The sequence below is a fragment of the Cyprinodon variegatus genome, unplaced genomic scaffold, assembly GCF_000732505.1.
Source record: "Cyprinodon variegatus isolate N-32 unplaced genomic scaffold, C_variegatus-1.0 Scaffold311, whole genome shotgun sequence".
Lineage (NCBI taxonomy): Eukaryota > Metazoa > Chordata > Actinopteri > Cyprinodontiformes > Cyprinodontidae > Cyprinodon > Cyprinodon variegatus.
The window spans coordinates 707,058-713,645 of record NW_015150764.1 but is presented as its reverse complement, the minus strand read 5'-3'; positions in this window follow the sequence as shown (position 1 = coordinate 713,645).

Genomic DNA, 6,588 nt, shown 5'->3' with positions numbered 1-6,588 from the left:
GCTTATACTGCTCCTTCTTCATTTGAGTAACGCTTCGCTCCTCCACGGCCCCTGCATTAACAAAAACAGGAAAAAGAAAAAAAAACGTCAATAACCTGGTTAAAATACATGTTTCTATCCAAAAAACAGCAGAGCTTACCAGTCATGAGCCCGGTTGCAAACGTTTTCTCCTTCGTGTCGCTGGCAGGTGTGAATCTGGCTGGTGTCTTCATGTGCTGGGGTGTTTCACTAATACCAAGCACAGATTCACAAGTTACTACCTCTTTAAACGGTTCAACTTTTACTATTTGATCATAAAAGTTTGTGAGGCGTTTTTTGATGCCATGCAGAGAAAGCAGATACCCGGCAGTAGTTTGAAGGGCTTATCATACTCTTATTATATGAGCCAATTATTCAAAGTCAAATAGTTTAGACCTAAAGAAGTAAAAAAGAGTCCTTACACTTTCTTCCAGATCACATCACTGTCGTTCTTGTTTTGAATAGTAAGGGCCTGCATTTCCCTTATGTTTTGCAAAGCTCTGCATGCAAAACATAGTAATTTTTATTAAACAAAAAAAGAAATGATGAAAAGATCTTTTATGTTTAAAAATTCTATTATCTTATTTAAAATATCTTTTTCATTGGCATGTAATATTTTTTGCTGCTCCAATTAAGGGTAAATATGCCTCTTTTTTACTTTGGGTATTGTTAGCTTTTGCATAATTTTATCAGTTTATTCAAATTTTTGCATTTTCAAGGTTATTATTTCTTACACATGTTTTTGGAATTTGAGGTGAATATAACTTTTTACACTTCAGTTTGGATGTAGTTTTTGAGATAGGCAGTTGCCCAGGGCAACTTTGTTAATGGGGCACAGATAACCACCATATAAGAATATAGAATAAAAAAACATAAATTTAAAATATAAAAGTTATACATCTGCCTTAGATTTATTTCCTATTGCTTTTTAGTCAACTGAGTAAATTAATGAAGAGTTAGAATCCCTGCTTACTGCTGAAAATAGGTAGACCAGGATGTTCCTCATTTTTAGATTGTCTAAGACAGGAATCCTTACGTAGGGCTGCAGCTGTGGATAACTGATTCAAAATGTGTGGTTTTAGGTATGTTTTCATGATTCATGGCTTCATAACTTTTCTCTAACAATCTCACACTGCATCACTTCGGCTGATGTTTTGCAATGTTTTCGAACAAAGCATATTGAACAGGGTAGTCGAGAGTGTAAAATCTGAGATAGGGAATAACAAACAATTTTCAGCATGTACCATCTACATCTGTAACTCTGTAACATCTTGATCCGGGGGTTGCACACTTATGAAACTATCTTGTCCATTTCTCAGAGAATTAAAATGATTGTTAGTGCAGTAGATAGCATTTTAGCCTCAAAGATATTCAAACAAGGTAGAAATTATTTGGAGAAAAAAATCCTATTCCTTGTACAGTTAATATTGTATACAAATATGTCAAATTATATGATGTATAGTTAGTAAAGATGTAATCAGCGGTGCTTTCTTGCCAGTCAGATCGTTCATTAATGCTTTATAAAGACGCATAGTTTTTTTTATTTGCAGTTCATATCATTTCAAATATATTTTCTAGTCAAATATCATTGTCATATTTTAACACCATGCTGTAACAGAATGTTCGAAAAATCTGTGCTTTAAATTCATTAATTCTTGGTAAATCTTACATCTGAAATGTAGACTCCATTTAAATACTCAGACTGATTGCAATACTACTGGGCGTGCTCATTAAATACTAACTTTATCTTGTTTTTTCGCTGTTCTTCAATTTGTCTTAGCAATTCCTGCTTATACTGCTCCTTCTTCATTTGAGTAACGCTTCGCTCCTCCACGGCCCCTGCATTAACAAAAANAAGCACAGATTCACAAGTTACTACCTCTTTAAATGGTTCAACTTTTACTATTTGATCATAAAAGTTTGTGAGGCGTTTTTTGATGCCATGCAGAGAAAGCAGATACCCGGCAGTAGTTTGAAGGGCTTATCATACTCTTATTATATGAGCCAAATTTCCAAAGTCAAATAGTTTAGACCTAAAGAAGTAAAAAAAAAGAGTCCTTACACTTCCTTCCAGATCACATCACTGTCGTTCTTCTTTTGAATAGTAAGGGCCTGCATTTTCCTTATGTTTTGCAAAGATCTGCATGCAAAACATAGTAAATTGAGATGAGATATTGCAAACAAAAAAAGAAAATTAAGTTCAAAATCATTTTATTTCATTAAAAATCAAAGCTACACCTTCTCCCTCTGGGCTGTGGAGTACCCTGTTTCTCCTTGTACTCTTGCTCATAACTGCTTTTGTCACGTCTGCCTCGGAGTCTGGAATCAAAGTCTTCCTCATCTGTGATCATGTCATCCTCAGAGCTGTTCTTCTGTGGAGGAATTTGCCATCTCCTCCGCCTCTGTGGGCCACAACTCAAGATATCTGGGCGTCTGGCTCTGTCGTCTCCCGGTTTGGTTGGAGTGACAGGACTCTCCTTTAGACAATCCGTTGTTCTTGTTGAGGTATTCAGGAAGGACAGGGCAGGGTATGGACTGGTGATAGTTACAGCATCTGATTCCTCAGGATCCGACTGAAAATAATATGGGCAAATAATTCTGAAATAGGGAGAATTTTCTTTGTGCTATACCAACTTTGTGTCTTCTTCATTTGGCTCTTATGATCAGACAAAAAATCTGCTTGTTTCCTTATTCTTTAATCAGATTACTCAGATTTCCCTTTAACCAATAAATAAAAAACTAAATATATAAATACCAATACATAAAAAACTACTACCTGCTTTGCAAGACCATGCATGCTTTCAAACTTTCTCACATTTGCTACAGCAACCTGCAGTTAGTTTGGAAAAAAAAAAGCTAAACAAATGTAAACAGGTTAAAAAAGGAAGCTATTAATTTGTGTTACAAATGGAAACTATGTTAAGCAGAAAAGTATGGCTGTATTTATATTCAACCCCCGTAAGTAAAGGATTAGTAAAACTTTTGCTGCTACAGCAGCGGCATATCTTCTAGCATTCTTTGTTTCCAGGTTTATAACTTCTATCAATGGAAACGTTTATCCACTGCTCTTTGTAAAATAGCTCAAACTCAATCATTTTTCACAGAGCAGTCATTTTTAAGTCTTCCAAGAGATCTTTATTTATTTTCATTTATCTATTTTTATTTATTCATTAAAAGAAAACATAATAAAACCTGTGCAGGTGACAACAGAAAAGGAATGAAAGAGGAGAAGGAGCATAAAGAAGTAAAAACGTATAATATCTGCCCCCTATAATATAATATAAGATCTTTGATTATGATAACATCCAAACTTTGCCTGGAGGATTTTAAAACAAAAATAAACCAGTCCCTTATAGCCCCATCTGGATGTTTGTTTTCTAACAAACACCTGAGGCCATCTATCAAAATGAAATCCCAAAAATATATGTCGACATTTGTGGTTGCGACATGAATACTCAAAATAAATTTTGCAGTGTGCAATAATTTAAAAAAAATAACCACCTACCTTTGTTGGAGCTTTCTCCTCATTATGTATTGGGAGATCCTTGTGCTGCCTGGCATGCACACGGCTTTTAAAATCTGTTTTCTGAATAAAGTATGACACATCAGTCCTTTAAATCCAAATAAACTTTCCACTTCTGTACAGAGCATATTGACAGATTAAAAAGCTTTTTTTATCTTAAATGCAAAATGTTTATATATGTTTTTACGATTTTAGTATAATTACTGCTCTAAGTGTGTCGCTCTGTCAGTTAAAGGCATATTTAACAGTCTTTACACTCCAGTTAATCGATTACTAAATCAGTGATGATTATTTCAGTCTTCAATTCAATTATGATTGATCAGATTCAGCCCTGAAATTGTTTAACTTTTTTAAGTAATTTCCCTCTGGGATTATTAAAGTATTTCTGATTCTGATTTTAAAGAAGATTTTGCAGACCTTGGCCAAATAAGCTTTATAATCCATCTGCAGCTCCAGCATCAGCTTCTGTTTCTTATTTTCATAAGATCTTCCCAGAGCTGATAAACCTAAATCTGTAAAATACACCTTAAATTAGGATTATCTTTAACTGTATAACACATAATAAAATAATTTAACGACATGCTGCCAGTTGCCTCCATACCTGTGTTCCTGTGAGTAGATGCTGAGATGTTGGATAATGTCCCCTGCGCCATAGTTTGGAGAAATGTCACGTTATCCATGAAAACTGAAAAAAAAAATGCAGATATATCTAGAATAGTTGACTAAAACAAATGTTATGGTTTTAAAAGGGTTTTATTCCCTTTCACGACTAAAACATTTGAAAAATACTTTTTACTCAACTGCTATGACCAACACGTTCACGCGTTGCTATGGGCAACTGAGACGCGGCCTTCAGAAAAATGCGCTGCATTTTTTTTTTTCAAAACTTTATTTAACCATTATACATTACAGCCGTTACAAAAGCATTTACAAAAAAAGTGTATTAAACACCTCTTAATATACATTAATTAAAGAAGAAAAAGTAGAAGAAATAATACAAATACATTATAATTATATTAGGATTAGTTCAAGGACAGGGCATAAATTAAGAAGATTACATTTACACAAAAAAGGAAGACCAGCATTTATTGTCCTCAGAAATTCTAAAGACAATGTGTGAGATTTTGTCTAATTTTTCCATCGGGTTATAAATGGTTCACATTTTAAGAAAAAGCATTTGTGTAAATAAAATGTAGCTAATAAATTTAAATATTAACACAAGATTAATTACCTCCCATTTTTGTTGCTATGCCAAATAATGCTGCTCTTAGGGTAAGGTCAGGAGACTGAGTCCCTTTAGAATGGATCCACATCAGAAAATCTTTGAACTACAGTGCAGTCAAAGAAAACTTCCACTTTTAACCTCATCTATCAGTATCTTATGTTAATTTTTTTTTTCTCCTTAGAAATTAGTTAGTAGGGTAAAATCTGTCAATAATTTTAAATGTATGAATTTCTTTAATTTTAGGAGGTACCTGGTATGAAAAGAATTTAGTTCTGATCGTCTTTTTTTTCTTCTGTACAAAAATTTATTCTCTTTTGATTGAGTTGTGAGAGAAGCAATGTGACAAGTGACTCATCAAAAACGTATAGTTACATAAATTGCAAGGAATTTGACATAATATATAAAGAATTGTTTAAATTCTAGGGAAATATTACAAAATAATACACTTTGTCTATCTATAGCCTTAAGAGGAAAAAAAAATCCAAGAAAAAAAAAAAGAATTAATGTTAGAACTGTAAATACTGTTTATATTACTTTTTTATGTATTTATTACAGGCTGCACTTCAAAAAATGAAATTGTCTAGAGCTGTTTTAAAAGAAATTTCTTTTTGTAAACACTAAAAAATGACAAAAATAAATCTGTCTAAGTCTAAGTCTGTCTCAGAGGTAAAGGGAATGCTTTTAAGATCTGCTTATATTTACTCTCGGCACAGTAAATTTGATACTTTTCACAAAATTCTTGAAAAAATAGCAGGTTACCATTGTTGTGATACTTGCTGCGGTTTGTAACACAAAACCCTGAACAAGACAATATAAAAAACTGCTAGAAAAAAAAGAGGTAAATGTTCATTATTCTTGAAAAATCTGACAAATTAATTTTTCGTATGTTTTGTCAATATGAGGACTTCAAGGTTAACATGAACTGTGGAATTTAAATTTAAATAAAGATACTATATTTCCCCCCTGTAACACCTATAGGTCTACTGACAATAGAAACACTGCCAGATGACAAGGTATGCTTTTAAACCTCAAGATTACAAAGATATGGTTTTGTAGCCACTGCAGTTTTAAATATTTTGTTCATTTCAGTTTTGTTAGACCCAGTTCGACTCAGGCCTCCAAGTGGAACGATGTTGACATGGGCACAAGCCTGTTTATATTTCTTCCCTGACTGATTAGAAATTGAAAATGTCTAGACATGAATATAAATTAAGATACCAAGAGCTCAGTTGTCTCATGTCCAATGTGAGGTCACCAGGCACATGTGCATGTAGAAACTTGGTTTTGGGAAGTAGATTTAGCTTTACTATTTAAAACAAAATAGCTAAAAAAAATGAATCTTTAAAGGGTTCAATTAAAAATCTGCTACTGACATACTGTAAAGCCAGTTTGAGAATCAGGCTTGTTGCTGTAAAAATTACTAGTTTCTGTGTTCTTCTTGTTTCAGGAATAATTATATTTGGTTTTAGCAATTAAAACATCAAAAGACAAATTCTAAGCAAAGATATATTTTTTTATAAAAAGTCAGGATTAATCATTACAAAAAAAAAATCCAATGATTTTTTTACTTGTAAAGGTATGAGTAAAGCCGCCACTAGATGGCAGTGTCGATATACAGATAATTTGGTCCTCCGTGGACGATACCATCTATTGGAGGCGTTTTGTCATTTAATAAGAGTAATAAATATAGTTTTCATTAAAACGTATGCAAAAATCACATAGACGACCTAAATATTTTGAAATCCAATAAAAAATATACCTTATCGACAAATTAAGGGAAGAACTTTTTATGTTTTTGATATTGTTGATCTTCTTGTCTTGG